Source organism: Diabrotica virgifera, chromosome 2, assembly GCF_917563875.1.
Source record: "Diabrotica virgifera virgifera chromosome 2, PGI_DIABVI_V3a".
Taxonomy (NCBI): domain Eukaryota; kingdom Metazoa; phylum Arthropoda; class Insecta; order Coleoptera; family Chrysomelidae; genus Diabrotica; species Diabrotica virgifera.
The window spans coordinates 173104092-173126780 of NC_065444.1; the positions used below are offsets into that span (position 1 = coordinate 173104092).

Below are 22689 nucleotides of genomic sequence, written 5' to 3' on the forward strand. Positions count from 1 at the left end.
TTTTATTTTACATAAGTATTTTATCAATAAAACTACCAGATGACGAAGAAAGAAAACAAAAACTGGAGCCCGCCAAAGCATATATGAAGTTTACGGCGCCACTGTGCCGTAACGGTTGCTTATACGAAAAAAATGAATAGGACCTAATTTTTAGAGTAAATAGTGGTCTTTAACCTTGTACAAGTTTTGTTTAAAAGGAATGCATAGGTAATGAGAAAATCGTAAAAACATGCTCGCCAAGGGATAGGGGTAGTTTCTGCAGTATATTTTCAAGGATAGGGGTGGTTTCCGCAGGGATGCTGCAATAATCATATATATTTTTGAAAAGCACTATTGATGAAGCGTATGCCCATATAAATCAAAAAGCAAAAAACAAAAAAAAATTTCAACCCCCCATTTTATTTATTTTTTTTTGGCTACAGGGGTTGCACTAGGAAATCGCTTCTGGTGTCCATGTATGGGTAATAATAACGTGCACAAAATTATATATGAAGCATATTAATAAAGGGCATTGTGTGTGAAGGATTCCAAGAAAATCACTTTATTTATTAATTCTTCTTTTTTTATGGGTGGTTCCGGGGAAAAAATGGGGGTGCATTATACAAATTTGTAAATAGCACCAGCACATGGGTAATCGCTGAAAGTCCTTTGACTCTAGCATAAACGGTTCAGATGGTATAAAAAGGGGTTTTTTAAAATGTAACACCCTGTAATTAAAAATAGGGCAATTACCCTTGAGTACAACCTATACCAAAAAATCGGTTACTTATTTATGAATAATTGTCGCAGGATTTCTTAGTAATTTCCGTTACACTTAGGGAAAAATATATTTTTTTTACGAACATCTTTTTTAAAAACTTGTCAATTTTGGGGCGCCACCCCCGCTAAACGGTGGATGATAGACATATGCTGTCGGAAATAAATCGTAGAAAATATAGTCCTTTTTATATTTCTATAAAAAAAATTTTTGTAAAAGGTACAGGAAGGGCTACGTTCCGCAAAAACCACAAATTACCCCCTTTAAAGGGGTGAAAAAGGGGGTTCCGGGGCGAAATTTTTTCAGAAAAAGTTAGTCTTATAATAAGCACCCCTTGATATACCAGAAAAAAAATTAAACCGGACTTATGTCCATTTTGCAAGGTTCAACCTTTGTTTCCTACACTATTATTCGGGTTCAAAAATTGCAATTTTTCGATTTTTTTAAAGTTCAACCGCGTTTATCTCGAAAACTGTGCATTCTACGAAAAAACTTGTAGAAATATTTTTTACTTAAAATGGCCCAAAAAATACAAAATATTGTTTTGTTTTGCCAAAAATCGCTGTTATTTGATTCCTCAAGTTCTTGGTCTATAACAATCTTATCGACATCCGGATCAACTGTTACCCAAAAAATTCGTGTTCTACGGTTCAAAATACATAAAAAAAACTTGAGTAAGTCCATCTGAATTAACGAGGCCGTTGTACCCCCCCTGGCGACAGGACTATTTGTATAGCACAAAGTGTCACACTGACAAATGCAGCCTTCTAATACATACTTCTATTAATAAGCATAATGTGTCATATTTACGTCTATTCTTATAAGCACCAAAGTTTAAGACTCTTCACATTTTTCAATGTCGTTTACAAGGTTAATATTTGAGTATGGAAAAAAATGTATACAACGTTTTTTGTAGCAAATTTTCCGTACTTTCTGATGCGCCTAATTAGAAAACCCTAAGAGATTGCTTTCACATGTTCTTTGACATTTTTTATTGTCATTTTGAGAATATCTAGAACAAACTCCACCCAAAAAATAATTGCTTTGCAATATATACATGCACTGATACTTACCTCACTGTTTTTGGAGTGTGCATGCAAATATGTGAATATATGCATATATATGCACATGCAAATATGTGAATATAAATAATAATATACAACTAAAATAGCTTTATCAATATGTGACTAAGTCATTCTGAAAAAATGTTTTTTATTTATTTCCTTCGATTTGCCCAAACTTTTTGTCCGACATATAACTTTTTGCGTTACAAAATATAATTTGTACATAAACAAATCAAAATTAGCTTGCTATTTATCACAAACATTTTTGTCTATATCTTACATGTTTAGAATGTCCGACTAGGAAAATTTCCCATTAATTTTGTCCGACAGAACTCCCAATTGCTTTTTTAACCTTTCATTAAACTCTCATGCAAAAATCAGACTGCTATTCATCACCAACATAGTTCCTGTGATGTGACATGTTCTACGTGTCGGACTCGTTAAAATGCCCAACCTTTTGTCGGACAAACATTTTTTCATATATTATATAACGTTGGCTATTGAATAAACTTAAAAACAACTTGCTATTTTTCACCATCATAAACTTGTCAGGACGACACGTTTACCATGTTCCACCGTTAAAACTTCCCCTGTTCCAGTGTTCCCGTGCATCAATGTTTGTCCGACTAGACACCGTTAAGCTATTAACAAATTTTCAGCTTGCTATTAATCAACTTTTTTCTCTTACGCGGGATCCAGGTCTAATACTGATCCAACTCAAATTTCAAAAACAGGGATTCTGCCGTCCGATTTTATTTATGGGTTTTTATTATATGGGTCTTTGATAGCCACTGCACGATTTAGTTTTATATTTATTTTATGTAGTGCAATGCTTAAGTAAACGTCTGTTGAAATAAGTTTTGGTATGTCAAAATACTTTTTTATAATGGATAAATGGTAAAATTGGAAAATGAAGCTAATATATATTTGTTTCCTAATTTAAAGAAGTATTTTCATTGCTATTTGTTCTACCATTTTCAAACGCTAGTGTAGAAAGGGTTTTTCAGTAATGTATTCAATATAAAAAAGATAAAAGAAACCAGGAGGATCCTAATCCTAAGGGAGGGGGGGGGTTACAACTACTGGATGGTCTCTGGGAGGGTTCGCCCCCAAAATCGCAACTTTGAAACGAGAAGTATAAAAAAATATGCCTGTAATTTTTTGAGCATTATAAAGTGAGTAAATTTTTTTTGTAAAATTTCATCTTCAATTTACCCTGCACTTCACGTAGACTGTTGATGAGGTAGAGTTGTCACTATTTTGGGTCGCGCCCCTTTGGGTGGTATGGAAAGCTCAAAGTACATCCAAATGGGGGGCTATAACCCCAAACCCTCCCTGGTTACGCCTATGAGCGTATCTTTTCGTGAGAAATCGGATCGGATAATCTAGAGAAATGCGGTTGGCACCACTGATATCCTGGTTCTTCTTCCCATCTTTTCACGGTTGCGTGTGGGAGTGACCTTTGGCAATTTCCGCGATTTTTGCAGTTGACCAACCAAAAAGATCACCGTGCACCAGGTCCTAAGAGTCTTAGGCCTGCTGTCTTCATAGCTAGCTGGTCAGCAATGCGGTTGCCTGTATTTCGATTAACCTTGTCCTTTAACACACCTCAGGATGATGTTGTTATTATCCGAAGCTTGGGCTAGTGCCGCATGACACTTCATTACTAGCCCTTATATGACACGTGGTCTATTCAGGGTTAGTAGCACATGTCTGCTGTCTGTGCAGATTATTGTGGCTTTACCGGCCATACCTTTCCGGGTTATCTTTTGCGGTTGTGGAGATACCAGCCAGTTCAGTCTTAACTACACTATAGCCCATTTTATACTAAGGTTCAATGATCTGGAGTATATCCCGCATACTGAGCCGTCTTCCATTTTGGAGCCATCGGTGTAGATGCAAGTAACAAATCAATTTTTGAATAAAGAGGGTCCGCCACATTTTTCCGGTATTTTTGAATATTTTACTTTCACCCCTACGGTAGGGTAAAAATCACCCCAGTTTTTTATTGCAATAGGGATCAAATAAGGGATCGTTTTAAGCCCTTTCAGTTCTCTGTACATTATTTCATTTATTTAACAATACTTTTAAACTTTAAATTGTATTACCTGCTTAATTAGTTAATAAAATAAAATAAGTCAGTGGTTTAGATTTTGATATGTTTATTATTTGTTTTATTCATAACATTCTGTTATGAATATCAGTTGTAAATATTAATTTGTAGTCTTCGAAAATTAATTACCATGGTTTATTCCATTCCGAAAAGGGTAGATTCGTTGTATTTTATGAACAATAAATGTGCCAATATGATAGCCAGCAATTCAATGAACGACCCAAATATAAATTAAGCCCCTAGGGAGCATTTTTTTAGTTTATATGTTTGATCACTAACTGCAGTCATCTACACCGGGACAAAAACGAAGACGTAGTAAGTACCGCTTGTTAAAAAGGGAAATGCTCACTTTGAGGATGATTGCTGAAATAATGAAACCCACTCCCACGCAATGACTCAATATTAACAATATTAAGCCAAATTTCACTGTCAAATCTGAGACGAGTTTGTACGTAAACACAAAAAAATCGTGGACTTAAATCGTTTTCTTTGGCAGTTATTAATTTGGTTTAAGATCCGAATATAGTTCGATCTGTAACCATTTGCTTGCCGGATGAAACATTTTTTTTATTAAATTTCATATATAGACAAATATTTCTAGCATGGGTTGCCTATCAAAATCGTGTCGTAGCTATCCTTAAGGAGGGACATAGGGGTTGAAATCAATATTTCAAACACATTTTTTTTTAAATTTTGGTAGAATTATTGTATTTTTAAATTAAATAGGCGTATTCAGTACAATTCATAGATTATTCAAGAAAAATTCAAGGAAAAATATTGAAAAATAAGCCAACGGTGGCAAATTTTTGAAGACACCTCAAAATATAATGAATTTTCCGGTGGACATCAGAATTTATCATTGGATCATGGTAGACAAAAAATTCAAAAAGATTTTATTATCTTATGAGTTTTTCGAGGTAACGCTGTCGAGTTTTTTTTTATTTTTATCGACTTTTGACTTATTGATATCACTCAGAAGTCAAAACAACGATTTTTTGTGCAAAAAATGGTGAAAATCAACATATTTATTATTGTTAAACAAAAAATATATCGACAGAATTACCTCAAGGAATGTTTAGTTTAAAGAAAATACATATATACAAAATTCTAGGTGGGTCGGTCAAGTAGTTTTTAAGTTACAAAGTCTACATCCTTTGAAAAAAGCAGTTTTGAGGAAAAAGCGTATAAAGTATTGTGAACTTTTATTTTCAATTTTTTTTGTCTGTCAAATCGTAAAATGATGCACACAGGAATATTTTTTAAATCGCGGAGTAATTTACAAAAGAAAATGAGAACAGCTGTTGACCGTTGTTCAACAAGCGAATCGAAGGTAAGCGTATTGAATGCTATCTCCCTACCTCCATATCTTCGACTTGCTTCTCAGCAAGTTCGCGCCAGCGCTCTTGAGCGTAGTAAGAAACGGTCAACAGCCGTTCTCATTTTATTTTGTAAATTACTCCGCGATTTAAAAACATATTCCGGTGTGCATCACTTTACGATTTGACAAACAAAAAAGAATTTCGAAAATAAAAGTTGACAATACTTTAAACGCATTTTTCTCAAAACTGCTTTTCTCAAAAGCTGTAGACATTGTAATTCAAAACTACTTGACCAACCCACCTGGAATGTTGTATATATTTTCTTTAGACATTCCTTGAGATAACGCTGTTGAGATATTTTTTGTTTTATGCTTAGCTTTTGTTTAACAATTATAAATATATGTTGATTTTCACCCTTTTTTGCAAAAAAATTTGTTGTTTTGACTTCTGAGTGACATCAATAAGTCAAAAGTGGATAAAACTAAAAAAACTCGACAGCGTTACCTCGAAAAACTCATAAGATAATAAAATATTTTTGAATTTTTTGTTTACCATGATAAAATGATAAGTTCTGATTCTGATTTGCGCCGCAAAATTCATTATATTTTGAGGTGTCTTCAAAAATTTGCCACCGTCGGCGTCGGCTTATTTTTCAATATTTCTCCTTGAATTTTTTTTTTGAATAATCTATGAATTGTACTGAATATGCCTATTTAATTTAAAAATAAAATAATTCTACCATAGTGTCAAAAAATGTGCATGAAATATTCAGTTCAACCCCTACGGACGGGCCCCCCTTAAGGATAGCTATGACACGATTTTGATTGACAACCCATGCTAGAAATATTTGTCTATGTATGAAGTTTAATAAAAAAAATGTTTGATCCGACAAGCAGATGGATACAGATCGACCTATATTCGGATCTCGTACTATATCTTCATACTTTTTTGTGATAAGACACGTCCTCTTTAATTGGAAATTTACAATTATATTAGGTCTAACTAGTCTATACGATCAATAAAAGTCATATTTGGGACCCAATTGGTTTTTTGTGTTATTATTCTAAATGGCTTAAATAATTTAAAACGTCTTATAAGTTATTTGATCAGATCAATTCATTGATAATAAAAATAATACTTCAAAGTTCAAGGTCAAAACAGACAAAATGTAAATAGAAAAGACAAAGTATGTAAAACCGCTAGGTATACTCAAGTTGCAAAAATTCATTCAAAATAAGAAGACATTCTTCAGAATTTGAACTCGCAGCTTGAATTAAAACGCGCCAAAAAGAGCTTAAGAAAGCTAAGAAGAGCTTAAAAGTCAATAAAACATCTGACATGCCTCAGTCACAACAAATGATATGGAGACTTTAGTTAGGTAATGCTGAGGGTTGATAATATGACATAGGTTGAGGAACAAACAAAAAACAAAACCAAGCGACTTGCCGTTATTTCATATCCATAATTTATAAAACTGTTGACTAGTAATGGTAGGGGAGCTCAAGCATGGATTTTAGCAGTTACTCGGGCGCGTCAGATTATTAAATGGGGAGAAACCTTGTACCCTGAAAATGTACCTCTACCATATTGGCTCTTAATGCAGGGGAGTTCGTTAAGGGGGGGCAGAAAAAAATCTATCCTTATAAAAACTCGAAATCGTCAGATTAAGATAAGGTAAGTTAAGTATGTACATGCAAAACAGTGAATATTTCAAAAATCTGACGATTTGAGCGGGGCGTAAGGAAATGGATGAGTCCCAAAGTTTCACAAGAAAAAAGCGAATATTTCGCGAAATGAATGACAGATCGAAAAACTAAAAAATACTCAATATTTTTCAAAAATCTATCGAATGATACCAAACACGACTTCCCACAAAGAGGGGTGGGGGGTAAATTTAATATTTTAAATACGACTCCCGCGATATTTCGCAAAATGAACATCAGATCGAAAAACTGAAAAATACACTTATTCAATACTTTTGAAAAATCTATCGAATGGCACCAAACACGACCCCCACGGAGGTGGGGTGAAGGGTTACTTTAAAATCTTAAATGGGAGCCCCCCTTTTTTATTGCAGATTTGGATTCCTTATGTAAAAATAAGTAACTTTTATTCGAGACTTTTTTCGAATTATGGATAGATGGCGCTATAATCTAAAAAACGATTGTTGGAAATGGAAAATTAAATTAATAATGGAAATTCCCCACTAAAATGGAAAACTTTACTTAACTTTTTTTGGTTTTAGGACCTACTCTTCACAACCCAATAGGTCCCCAAAGCGCTCGAATGACTGCACATTTAGCATACTTTGCTCCCCTACCATAATACTTCAAGCGTAAAATATACTGCAGCGACATACTTTAGGGATATCGTCAATAAGCTATAAACAACATATAAATTTAATTATTATTATCATTTACATTAAACATATTTTTTTTAGTTATTTACAAAAAATCAAACAGGAGTAGGATGTGCTATGTATGTGCAAAATACCCATCAACATAATAATTATCAATTATCTAGTATTAGTAGTATTTTTACAGCTGAGATTATAGCCATCGAAAAAGCTCTAGAATGGATCAAAGAGAATAATATTGAAAAAGCTGTGATAATAACAGACTCCAGATCTGCAATATATGCAATTCAAAACACTGATTTTAATTCATACAAATCAAAAATTTTATGTAATATAAAAAATAATTTGTCTAAAGTGGAAGTAGTATTTATATGGGCAAAAGGGCATGCCGGTATACTGGGTAATGAGAAAGTGGATGAGTTGGCCAAAGATGCAATAAAAAATGGTGAGATCCTAACTCAGATCTTATCGACAGATGCAATAAATGACGTCAAAGATAGAATAAAAAAAATATGGAAAAAACAATGGAAAAATATTTCAAGCATATCAAAAAATTTATATTTTTCTTTACATCAAGAACTTCCTCCGCCACCTGAATACATATTTAAGTATAACCTGCCAAAGCAAGATATTTCTACTATCGTCAGATTAAAAACTCGACACGGAAAATATGAGGCACATCTGCACAAATTAGGAATAGTTAATTCATCAGTCTGTTTTTGTGATAATGTTTCGATTAGAGATTTGAACCATATTTTCTTTGAATGCAAAATTAACGAGAGATATATAAATCAATTGTATTACAATTTACGACAAACACAAGTTCATTTTCCAATTAGTATAGAATATCTACTAAGTTGTCATAAAATGGAAATATTTAAATTACTCATAAACTACTTGAAAGAAACAAATATAGTCATTTGAGTCAGATAGGTGGGAATATAACAAAACTAATAAATTGAGGTAAAAATAAAATAAAAATCTGTAGCTAACGGACCCGCATCCAAGCCATTTTTTCACACACACACACATACAAAAAATAGAATACTGTATATTAAATTATCAAGAGACTCTTGAACACATAACCGGGTTCAAGTAGTTGCTGAAGGGTCTGAGGAGGGTGCGTGATCTGTAAGCCTTCTTTATAGCATGTCCCAAGCATGCTCAATGAGATTGTGGTCTGGAGAGCGCACGTGTAATTCCGAATAAGCAGTTATTTAAATACTTTCTTCGACTACTGCAGATGAATTTGGCGACTACATATCAAGAAAATCACCATCTTCTCGGCTTAATAGAGAATTGTACTTAAAATGATCTAAATTAATTATGTGGCGACTACATATCGTTTAATAATTTATGAGCTCGCTAAATACACGCATTTCAATTATTGAATTGCAATTTTCTTCATATAGTGCAGTCACTGGAGGTAAAAATCAACTGCTACATTCGATTTCGGTGAACCTCCATTAATTTTCACTAAAATTGGTAAGTGTATAGAGGATACCTCAAGAAACAAAAATAACATGGTACCAACTTGCAGTTTTTGCCTAGGGTAGATGTCACCCCTTCTCGGGGATGAAAAACTTTATTAAAAATAACTCCACAAATCGATATTCTAACAAGAAATTCTAAGCAAAATTTGTTATATAATGTTATTAAAATAAATCATTACTTTTTGAGTTATTCAAGATCAAATATTTTAATTTTTTTTAAATGCATGCTTTAAAGCGAGTTTTCATAAATAACTCAAAAACTGTAAGATTTTACAAAATATTTTCATCACTTAAATTGAAGCTAATAAAAACTATAACAAATTCCTTACTTGTAAAACCATTTAATGTTAATTTAATGTTAATTTAAAGTAAGTTATAGGTAATTGAATATGTATATATATTTTTTTTCTGCGAGTATTCAAATCTAAGGATCCAAGCTTAAATAACGGGAACACAATATTTATACTACATGTCACCTTTTTTCTTGAGGTATCCTATAACCACTCGCCAATTTTCGTAAAAATCGATGAAGGTTCATCAAAATTGAAGGTAATAGTTGATTTTTACCTTCAGTTACTGCACTATACAAAAGGAATTGTAATTTAATGATCTAAATGCGCGTATTTTGGGAGCTCATAAATTATTAAATGATATGTAGTCGCCAAATAATTAATTTAATGCATTTTAAGTACAACTCTCTCTTAAGCCGGGAAGATGGGGTGGTTTTCTTGCGAAGGGGTTGTAGCTCAATAATCGAAATGCGCGTGATTTAAGAGTTTATTCTTAGAATTTTCTTCAGCATGTTTCTCGTAAGTTAAATCAATTAAAGGGTTGTTTGGAAGGGGATGAGCTCAAAAATCGAAACTATATCATTTCAAGAGCAATTCTGTCGAATAAGCAAACACAACAGTAGATGAGTCAAACAACATTCTTGTTAACGCACGTGATGACAAGGCAGCTTTTTGCACGACGTTCAGTAGTTACCGAACTGTGGTCCCATTGCACGGTCCCATTGTTGAAGAAGATTTTTGGTGTGGATCAAATTTGAAAAGGAGCTACACAACGAGGTTTGAACGACGACGACGAAATCTCCGAGTGTGTTATTCGCCAGGAAAATGCTGTGGTTCCAAGGAAAAGGGGCATGAGTCACATTTTTTCTTGAAATCGTCAAAACGGTTTAACGAAAATTATTTTAAATGTTCTATTTGGTAAAAGGCCACATGTCTGAAAAATGTAATGCATTTATTCATTAGGGCCATTCAAAAATTAGGCATGAGTCAATATTTTATCTACACCAATAAAGAACAGGGACTCGACTTAAATTACGCCTATTAAATGGCACGCAGCGCAGGGTTTTAGTTTTGGAATAAGGCATCTTGTCGACTTAGTTCTGGAATGCGCTACGGAACGGCTCAGAACTCACAGGCGCTTCTTACGGTTAACGTTGTTTAAAGTGTTTTTATGTGTTTATTTTATACCTTTGTGTAAATAATACAGCTATTTAAGTGAAAATTTAATAAATAATATCGTTGAAAATGTCTCAGTCTAATAGAAGCAGACAGATATTACGTTTTGTTGTTGGAAAATGCATCACAATAAGCAGGTTAATACAACATAACTTTTGCCATATTTGGCCCTAGGCAATAACGTAGTCTTTCGTTCTGCGTTTAAATGTTTCAAAAATACTTATTAGTTTTCTCAGGATGCAAAAAAATGAATATATTTAAAACACATTGAAAATTTTGACAGGCGACTTTTTGCGCCTTTATTCCCCTTAAATGAAATAATAAAAGTTGTATTATGCTTTGTATAGGAAATTAAGGACTTTAATGTGGACCAGCGTACCTAATTATTAGCTATACTGTTAAAGTGTTTGGTTTACTTTTCTTCAGGCACTTCTTCAAGCAGTAACTTTCTTGTAGGAGAACAAATACCAACTGTTAATAAATCTAAAAGTATTGAAGATGGTAACTGGGTGCACATACATATTTTAACTATTTTAAATGTTCCTTCTTTGCCACACTTCATCTACACATATCTACACACTTTTTATAGATGCTTAAGTATGTGTTCTTATTTCCTCTATTGTTAATATTTTTTCTAAAACCCTGTAACCATCTTCTTGATATCGTCCTATTAGAGGTAATTATCACGAAGTGCACTTTTTTGAGATTTTGACATTTTCATCAATTTTATCTTTCAAACACTACATTATAATAGTGTATTATTTGTGTGGATTTAATTATCTGTTCGGCGATTGACTAAAGAAATGAGTTTAAATTTCTTTGTAATGGATAGCTGTAACATACCTAATCTATTTTGTGATTAAGCAGGCTGATTAAGCAGACGACTGGTATTGTATTGCTTAACCTGAGTATTATATTTTTGTTCCTTATCTTTTCGGCGATTGATTACAGAAATGAGTTTAAAATAAATTTCTTTGTATGTAACAGATAGCTTACGTAAAGGGTTTTCATAGTCTACTTTGCGACTTTTGTGGCTTGTCAGTATTTTAGTGCCAAAAGTATTTTATTACATATTAATTTATTTTGGAAGGACACATTGTTCATTTTTTAAATAGTAGACTATTATTTTTGATAGTTCCTTAGAAGTCAGCAAAATTTTATATACCTTTGTATAATATTTAAGTATAAAAATGAATCCCAAATTCACGTCTCAAAATCCAATAATTGTGTTCATAGAAAAACCACAACCACATGTGACTTTTTGAACTTTTCCAAACTTTTAAAAGGGCCACTTCAACTAAGACATTTTGATATAAATGGAAGCAAATTTGTGTGGCACGATATTAGATTGATTTCATATGGCACTGATGAAGGCATTGTTAAGTACAAAACATCCCTAAAACAAGAAGAACCATTTAAGTGCATTTCATTTTGCCAAAGGGAAAAATCGAAGGGTCCATTGCAACCCGAAAGGTGCAACACCGGACCCTTGAGCTCTTCAGCATAAGTAGAGAGAAAAAGAAAGATTTACTAAGTATTTTGAATTTAATAGATTCAGAATGCCATGCATTTTATGAAAATTAACCAGACAGCAACAATGTCAGTGATGCAGATTATGTTTGTGATACGGACGATATGTTTCAATAATATCCTAAACAAAATTTCCAAATAAATAATTAAAAAAACCTCTCTTTTATTTACCCACTGACAATACAAAGGGGCTTAAGTATGGATAACAATAATGTGTTACCTGTTTTATAATTTGGAAAAGAGACATATGTCACAAAACTAATAAAAAATAATAATAATTCAAAAAGTACAATGTTACACAAATATCACAAAAGAAGATTAATTAATAAATCATCCTTACTCTAGTTAGAAAGGCTTTACATATATTGTTATTTTGAAATATTTAGTTCGCGCATAGCTTCTATTTACTCTTTTGCTAATATTGGCAAATCCTAAAAATGACTAACTAGGTGACTTATGCCCCTTTTCCTTTGAACCACAGATGGGAAGAATACAGGGACGCAAATGCTGCTGAGAAAGTGTTTAAGAAGCCAAACCAGTAATGTACAGTAATATTTTTAAATTTTATTAGGCCTACAGTTCTGTAAGTATTGTTGTGTAGTGTTTTTTTATCCTTCTGTTTTTTCATATGTGTTAAATATATGGCAGAGTATCCCACTCTGTTGTATTCTACAGAATGTGCAAGTGATTCGTGCTTGCTAGATCCTTACAAACAATAAATGGGTATTTTTTAGATAGGCATCGGTTAGTTCGGCCACTTTTAAGTTCGGCCTAGAGTCCAGTCCCGAGGTAACCGAACTTACGGGAGTCTACTGTAATACTTTTCACGAACATTGACAACATTGGCAACTTCGACTTGTAGGGCATCATTTTGAAGCATTCCCACAGCTCTATTGGCTATATCTTGATATTATTACTAATAACTAAGTTATTTAGCTTCGTTTGTCGCAATAAAATTAAAGCATGGACTAAACCATTCCTTGATATTCTATTTTAGTTATTTATTTCTTTGAAGAAAGAACGACAAAAAACCTGTGTTAATTGTCGATGTAGGTAAGTGACGTAGTTTATACAGTAGGGCACAAATTTTCCTGTATTATTATTCGTTTAATTTTTAGCTATATCCCTAACTTATGACTCATAGTTTACATCACCTTATTTTTGGTATCGAGTAAAGAAAGATTACCTGTTAACCACGTTCTATAACAAGCGCCTATTCTGTAATTACAACACAACCCTCGAACTTTCAATTACGGGTAAATCCTCATGTAATACTATATAGCACACCTCTTGAAATATGTTTAATGCACAACCGCGGGAGCGAAACACGACACCACTTTTGTTAGAACAGGTAACACGCAAATTCAAATTTAAAACCGTTCATCATCACTTTTCATCGCAACCGGACACACTAAAAAGGTAAATGTGGAAATGAACAATATGTATATAAATTTGCTTATTCAACAAATTATAAGGTATCTGTTAAAATATTTGATAATTGAGTTTGCTGTATTTTAGCGTATAGTCATAGTCACTTTAATTTTACTTATTAACAAGTTGTTCGAAGAAAAATTAAATAGTCAAGAATTACTTTTATACACAACTACTAATGAGTCTTCCAATTAGGCGAGGAAATAGAATAGAAATATGCTTTACTATTGTCATTTAAAATTACAATTTTATATAGACTAGGCCGAATCTGTTTTGAGGTGGATGTGAGAGGTGGCATTCGGATTTTTGCAGATAAAGTTAGGTGACAACTTCAATAATTATAATTGACTTATGCTCCTTCTCAAATATGCCCGGATCATTAACAAAAAAATTTAAATATTTAAAAATTTCGAAAAATATCGATGTTTTTTATTTCATTGCATATAACTTTAAAACGATTCATTTTGGAACAAAGTCGTAGTAAAAGAAAATAAAGATAATTGAATTTTGTATAATATACGACTGGTTTAAAATGTCTTAAATTATTACGCTTTCTGCAAAATAGTAATAAATAGAAAATAAGGGGAAAAAAGACTGTTTTTATTCAATGTTTTTCAACCACTTTGGTTGCACTTAGAACCTTCATAATTGATTTATAAAAATCCTTACAGCATACTTACACCGTTCACCAAATTTCATTAAAATCGACCTAATAGATTTTGCATAATAATTTTGCAATTTAAATTTTTTTAAAAAAGTTCAAATTTTTTAAAAACTTTTTGAACAAAAAGTAGACCATTTAGAAGTTTGCTAATTTTTTTACATATATAGAGGTTCTCTACCTATCTAATACACTTTACAGAATTAAAATCGGATTATTTAAGCGGCCTTAGCACTGTTTTGAAGTTATAAACAATATTTTGGCTTATAAACAAATACAGTGAGGACGTTTGAGTTGGAATAAATTCATTTTCTTGAGAATGGGAGACTCTGGAGATAAATCCCGAAACAGATCGTTTTTTATTTTTAAATTATAATTTTTTGTCATAATTATCATACTAGTGACGTCATCCATCTGGGTGTGATGACGTAATCTAAATATTGGAACTAATTTAATTCAAAACATTTTTTTAATTCAAACCCTGTATAAATAGTTATGTTAATGTTTATATTAGTGAATACAAAATTGAATAGCCTTTCGATTGAGCTATCACACGGCACCTATTCTCATCTAAAAAAATCATCGATTAGGTCATCACGCCCAGATGGATGACGTCACTAGTATGATATATACAGTGGGTGATCATATTATTAGAGCCACCTCAGAAAATTTTACTTTTGTTTAATAATGGTATGTAAGTTTTTTCTTTATACGGTCCACGTTGCCTTTGAAACTTTAGAAATAGATGCTATATTTCTGTTGGAGTGATTAGTATTGAATATTAAAGTTTTTATTTCTGTTATTTTCCTTGGTGAGGTGTCTTTGGATTTCCCATGATGTTCTGGTACCACTAGTGTAACGAACATTTTTACTAAATTCACAAAACATAGTATAGGCCTGTCAGAATATCACTAGAGAGCAATGGAAACTCGCAAAGTTTATTATAACCAATAACTCTAAACACCAAGAATACAAAATAATAGGCACACGAATTGCAAGCTAGGCTGGGTAGCACTGACAAATAATGGCATCTCAGTCACGCATTGCCACACATGCGTGTTGCCACTATTGTCAGACTATTTATTGCACTTTCATAAAGTGTAACAAGACAGCCAAACGGAAACAAATCCATTAATATATGATACAGCTCAATGATATACCCTTCCTCTAAAACATTGAATTTTACTAGGTGGCTCTAATAATATGATCACCCACTGTATACCAAAAAATGAATTTAAAAATAAAAATCGACCTGTTTCGGGATTTATCTCCAGAGACGCCTATTCTCGAGAAAATAAATGTATGCCAACTCAAACGTTCTCACTGTATTTATTTATAAGCCAAAACATTGTTTATAATTTTAAAACAGTGCTGAGGCCGCTTAAATAATCCAATTTTAATTCTGTAAAGTGTATTAGATAGGTAGAGAACTTCTTTATATGTAAAAAAATTAGAAAACTTCTAAATGGTCCACTTTTTCTTCAGAAAGTTTTTAAAAAATTTGAACTTAAAAAAAATTATATTGCAAAATTATTCTTCAAAATCTATCAGGTCGATTTTAATGAAATTTATTGAACGATTTATGTAAGTTGTAATTTGGTTCAACCACATTAAACAAAGTGGTTGAAAAACATTGATTAAAAACAGGCTTATTTTGCCCCCTTATTTTGTATTTATTGCTATTTTGCAGAAAGGGTAATAATTTAAGACATTTTTAACCAGTCGTTTATCATATAAATTTAAATTATCTTTATTTTATTTCCGTACGACTTTGTTCCAAAATTAATCGTTTTAAAGTTATAAGCAAAGAAAGTAGAAAACAATCGATGTTTTTCGAAATGTTTAAATACTTTAATTTTTTTATTAATGTTCTGGGCATATTTGAGAAGGAGCATAAGTCAATTATAATTACTGAGGTTGTCACCTAACTTTATCTGCAAAAATCTGAATGCCAGCTCGCACATCAAAAAATAGACCTTTTTTCACAGATCCGCCCTGGTCTAATAGGCAAAGCTTACAAAAGAGAAAAAAACAATAAAAAATTATACAATTTACTGAAAATACCTAAATTGTCATTATTATAAAATAAAATATAATGAAATAATCTAATAAGTTTAAGCTGCTCATCATGATGTACAGAAGGGTACTGTAATTTCTTAGTTATTCATTAAGAAACTCTGCTACTGAATAATATGGTCTTTCAGATAGATGATAGATAGGTCTTTTGTCATTTTAGGGAACTTGGGAAGATGTTACAGATTTATATTGATTTAACATGTAAAGGGAGAGGGTTGTATAGTATATTTGCAGAATATAGTATGATTTCTTTACTAACTCAGCGGACGGAAGCGGTAAATAGGCATCAAAGGTTGAATTTCTGGTGGAGTAATCATAATTAGATCTTGCTGAAAAGACATGTATGTGTTTACGAATTAAGCAAACAGTTTCTAAAATATATAAAGAAGGAAGTGTTAAAATCCTGTGATCTTTAAAGTAACTTCTGCAATGTGATGTCCCTCTGAGGCCAAACAGATACCTTATGCCTCTCTTTTGTAATTTAAAAATAACACCTGATTGGGCAGCTGTACCAGAACCCTAAATCGGAAGATTATATCGAATATGAGACTCGAACAAAGAAACATATTATGTTATTTTGGAAGATGCTAAATTGATTTCCTGCAAAACAGATCTTCTTGCATAACAAGCTAAGGTTAGTTTCTTACTTATTTATATACATTATGTCCCTCTAAGTTGTATCCATATGGAAAACTTTTTTATTATTAATTTTACGAAAAAAATTATTCTTTATAAAAAACTCTGCATGGTCCAAAACCTAAGATTTAACCATCAAATATCAAATTTTTTGAATATTATACGAGGTATGTCAAAAAGTTTAAACTTCACTCAAGAGTAAAGTAGCTTTATTTTTCACAATATTGAAAATTGCTATTATGAAAAGTTATTTAGAATTAAAAACTATGTTTCAGTATGTAATTACATCCTTCTAATTGAAATATTCTGAACTATAAAGGTACTTTACTCTTGATCTAAATTGATCTCTTTTGACATATCTCGTATAAAATTGATAAAATTTGATATAATATGGTTGTATTTTAAGATTTAGACCATCCAGAACTCTTTATTAAGAATACTTAAGAGTTATCAGAATTGAAATAACTGAAAAAATAATGAGATCCATAATTTTTCAAAAAAAAAATTTCAATTAGAAGGATGTAAATAACGAAAAATAAAGCTACTTTACTATTGAGTGAAATTCAAAGTTTTTGACATACCTCGTATATTATTCAAAAAATTTGATATTCCATGGTTAAATCTTAGGTTTTGGACCATGCAGAGCTTTTTATAAAGAATAACTTTTTTTCGTAAAATTAATAATAAAAAAGTTTTCCATATGGATACAACTTACAGGGACATACTGTATAATGGATTTCTACGGCTGTTCTATAGCTTCTACGTGCTAGGCCTCGCCGGAGAATTCTGGAAGGTACGTCACGTAGGCGGAACAAGCCGATAGCTCGAGATGGGAGTCGATTGTTCCAGAATAACAACTGGGTATAAATACGGGCATATTTTGTGAATAAGTTTAGTGTATAAGATAAATTCGTCTGTAACTTATATAAATAAAGTCGTATATAAATTACGAACCGCTAGTTTTATTGTAATTAGAAGTAATTACACTAATCACGCTACAGTTGGTGTCGGTGTTCGGTTAACTTAGTGCGATATAAATAAGTGAATTACAGAGAGACTTTAAAAGACTTTTGAACTTTATTCGTCGGGAATAACCGGAGTGCGTTAATTGTTCGGTATTCGGAAAGACTTTAAAAGACTTTTGGACTTTATTCGTCGGGAATAGTTAAAGTGCGTTGATTGTTCGGTATTCGGAAAGACTGTTAAAAGACATTTTGGAAAGTACGTGTGTGCCGACCAAAGATGTTGCTACAAGAACTTACAGTAAAACAGCTCCGTGAACAGCTAGAGGAACGGGATCTGGACAGCAGTGGGCTCAAGATAGTCCTACAAGCACGACTCGAGGATGTCCTCACGAAGAACGGAGAAGACCCAAAGACGTTCCACTTCCAGTCAGCAGAACAAGTAATCTTATCGAAATTAAAAACTGTTTCTGAAACGATCGATGAAACTTCTAGAAGAAGCGACGAGAAACTTGAAGAAGTTAGTAGACAGAACAACGAGAAATTTGAAAGTGTTTCTCAAAAGATCGATGAAACTTCTAGAAGAAGCGACGAGAAACTTGAAGAAGTTAGTAGACAGAACAACGAGAAATTTGAAAGTGTTTCTCAAAAGATCGATGAAACTTCTAGAAGAAGCGACGAGAAACTTGAAGAAGTTAGTAGACAGAACAACGAGAAATTTGAAAGTGTTTCTCAAAAGATCGATGAAACTTCTAGAAAAAGCGACGAGAAATTTGAAAGTGTTTCTCAAGTAATTAAAGACGTTTGTAGACAGAATGACGAGAAATTTGAAGAAGTTTCTAGAACATTCGATAAGATGCAGAAAAGTGTAGAGACCGTAGAAGAAAAGATCAAACAACTAGAGAGCATGATAACCGATACAAAAGTACAACCATCAGTTAATGCAGCAGCGTTAGATCCGGTAGTGAAAGATGAACTACCGAGAGACGAAACGTCGCATAATATGAGATTCAAATTACCACCATTCGATGGAAAGTCCTCTTGGTCCATATATCTTAGACAATTTGAAGCTATTGCGACCGCCAATCATTGGACCGAACAGGAAAAGGCTGTTTCCTTGACTGCTGCTTTGCGAGGTGATGCTGCAGATATATTAAGATCAATTCCTAAGGGTCAAGAAAATTGTTACCAGACCTTGTTCACTCGTCTAGAAAAACGCTATGGAGATGCCCATCTACAACAAGTATACAAAGCACAACTGCGAAGTAGAAGTCAACGAGCAAGTGAGAATCTGCAAGAATTTGAAGCAGATGTGGCTCGTGTGGTGCGGTTGGCTTATCCAGAGGTGCCAGACAGCGTTTTAGAAGAAATTGCAGTAGATACCTTCGTCAATGGGCTGAAAGATAATGAACTACAGAAAGCTTTACGACTAGCAAGGCCGAAAGTTTTAGATGAAGCACTTGCTATTGCATTGGAACACGAAACGGCTAGTCAAACTTCACGAGGCCATAGAATAAGAACCATTGAAGAAAGTGACGAACACAACGATGAACGTCTGGAAGAAATGATACGGAGAGTATTAAGTAATCAGATGCCAAAGAGACGCGAGCTTAGATGTTGGAATTGTGGAGACGTAGGCCACATTCGTCGTAATTGTAAGAAGATCGTACAGCCGTCGGAAAACTAGAGCGGGTCGACACCAAGGGGCAACTGCCGACCTCGAGAACTAGAGCCCCCATAGTAACTGTCAACCTTACGTCCTCCGGTGGAATCCACAACTTATACATCGAAGGTCGTATCAATAATAGATGTAGATCATTTTTGGTGGATACAGGTGCAACGAGAACTATCGCACGTCCAGATGTAGTACGAGACCATAATAAATTATCACCTGCAACAGTAAAGCTTAGAACAGCAACTGGTGAGCTAATTAATACATATGGCGAGGCTAATATGTCAGTATCCATTGGCCAGACCACAGTTGAACATCAAGTATTAATTGCCGAGATCTCCGACGAGTTCATATTGGGGATGGACGTACTACGAAAAGTGGGGGCAATATTGGATGTTCAAAATGGAGTTCTCAGGATCAACGGTGAACAGTTGCCCTTTCACGACGACAAAGAAGATGTCATCCGCTTACTAACTACATGCGACGTAACCATACCCGGTAATAGTGAGAAAATTCTGATGACCATGCTTGATGGACACTGCCGAGAGGGAAGTTTAAGGATGGTCGAAGATGTAGAAAATGTCGAGTTCCTAACGGCGAAAACTTTGGTAAAAGTTCGAGATGTCATCCCTGTAAGAGTTATGAATTTAAGGGAAACTGCTATTAAGTTAAGTAGAGGAGCTTTGATCGGACAGTGTGTTCCCGTGGCTTCAATTTGCTCTATGAATACCAATGAGAAATCATCAAAGTCAAAGTATCCAAAAGACCTTGTCGAGATGATCATTGAAAGATGCCAAGACCTTGACTATGAACGAACGGAAAAAGTAAGGTCTATGCTGATAGAGTATCAAGATGTTTTTGCTATTGATAAGAAGGATAAGGGCAAAACAAGCATAGTAACGCATAAAATAAATACCGGAAACGCTCAGCCAATCAGACAACGGCCTAGACGACTTCCATTTGCGAAAAGAGATGAGGCCGAAGAGATTATCAAGGATATGGACAAACAAGGAGTAATTGAACCATCGAACAGTCCATGGACATCACCAGTAGTTCTGGTAAAGAAGAAAGATGGTTCAACGCGTTTTTGTATCGACTACCGCCAGCTCAATGCGGTAACAAAAAAAGATAGTTATCCTTTGCCCAGAATAGACGATACATTGGATACTCTCTCCGGTTCTCGTTGGTTTTCCACACTCGATTTAAAAAGTGGATATTGGCAAGAAGACATGGAGCCAGCCGATCGGGAGAAAACCGCATTTTCGATAGGATCAGGGCTTTGGCAGTTCACGGCTATGCCGTTTGGTTTATGTAATGCCCCTGCCACATTTGAAAGATTAATGGAGGCCGTTTTAAGAGGTCTAACATGGAAAACATGCCTGGTTTACTTGGATGATGTAATTGTGGTTGGAAGGTCCTTTGATGAACATGCCAAGAATCTAATAGACGTCTTTCAACGATTGAGGGCAGCGAACTTGAAGTTAAGTCCGAAGAAATGTCACATGTTTCGACGAGAAGTTAAGTATTTGGGACATATTGTATCGAGTAATGGTGTAACAGCTGATCCTGAAAAGATTGAAGCAATTAAAGATTGGCCAGTACCAAAAGATAAACATGAAATTAGAAGTTTCCTTGGCCTATGTACATATTACCGACGATTTGTCAAAGGATTTGCCAATATCTCCAAGCCCCTAACAAAGTTGACGGAGGAGGGCAAAGAATATACATGGAGTGAGGAGTGTCAAAAAGCTTTCGAACAACTACAAAGGGCTCTGATCAGTGCACCGATATTAAGCTACCCGGGACAGGCAGGAAAATTTGTTTTGGATACCGATGCTAGCAACAGTGCCATAGGAGCTGTTCTCTCACAAATCCAGGATGGACAGGAAAAAGTCATCGCTTATTTCAGCAAAGTCCTGTCGAAACCAGAAAGAAACTATTGCGTTACCAGAAGAGAACTGCTGGGTGTAGTGAAGGCTTGCGAACATTTCCATAAATACTTGTACGGCAGAAAGTTCCTTCTTCGAACAGATCACGCTGCTCTAAAATGGCTCATACAATTCCGTAATCCAGAGGGCCAGATGGCAAGATGGTTAGAACGACTGCAAGAATATGATTATGAGATAGAACACAGGGCCGGAAGAGTTCATTCAAATGCTGATGCCCTTTCGAGACGACCATGCAGTGCAAATTGTAATCACTGTGCCAAATTAGAGGAACAATTTTGCCCCGTGAGACGAACCACCGTAGTTAATGAGCAATGGCAGCCCCAACAGTTACAAAACGCCCAAGAAGATGATCCATGTATAAAAAGAGTATTGGATTGGATGCGTCGAGGTGAGAGACCTAGTTGGCAAAACATTAGTGCATGTAGTCCGGAAGTCAAGGCCTACTGGAGCCAATGGAATTGCCTGATACTAAAAGATGATCTTTTGTACAGAACCTTTGAGAACGATGATGGTACAGAATCTAAGCTTCAGTTAATTGTACCTAAAAGTAAAGTGTCAGAAGTATTGCGTCAGTTGCATGACGGTACATCAGGTGGACACTTTGGTATTACGAAGACTCTGCAAAAGGTTCGAGAACGGTTCTATTGGGTGAACTGTAAAGATGATGTAAGAAGATGGTGCCGAAAATGTGAACTGTGTGCATCCGGTAATGGTCCGGTTGGTAAAAAGAGAGCACCCATGAGACAGTACAATGTTGGAAGTCCTATGGAAAGAGTAGCTATCGACATTGCAGGTCCATTTCCAGAAACCGATGCTGGAAATAAATACATCCTGGTAGCCATGGATTATTTTACAAAATGGACTGAGGCCTATGCATTACCAAATCAAGAAGCTGCTACCGTTGCAGAGGTACTTGTTAAAGAATTCTTTAGCCGATTTGGTGTTCCCTTGGAGATCCACTCCGACCAAGGGCGAAACTTTGAGTCAGCTCTTTTCCAAAACGTTTGTAAATTGATTGGTGCCAATAAGACCAGAACAACACCCCTGCATCCTCAATCAGATGGGATGGTCGAGAGGATGAACCGAACGATGGGTAAACACTTGTCCAAAGTTGTATCTGAACATCAGCGAGATTGGGACCAACACATTCATTTATTCCTGATGGCCTACCGCTCGGCCGTAAATGAAACTACAGGTCAAACAC

The 22689-nt window shown here is 34.2% G+C and overlaps 1 protein-coding gene across 11 annotated transcripts in view; it reads right to left on the reverse strand.

The window, feature by feature from the left end:
* Nucleotides 1-22689, reverse strand: part of LOC114331473 (transient receptor potential cation channel trpm) — a 1429758-nt gene that overhangs the window by 1200394 nt on the left and 206675 nt on the right. For 2 of the 11 annotated variants that reach the window (XM_050642921.1, XM_050642913.1), the window contains exon 1: nucleotides 13285-13495. The exons of the other annotated variants lie outside the window; for them this stretch is intronic. The gene's annotated coding sequence lies outside the window, so the exon portion shown is untranslated. Of the gene's footprint in view, nucleotides 1-13284; nucleotides 13496-22689 lie in introns of those variants that run through there. 11 annotated transcript variants of the gene reach the window in all.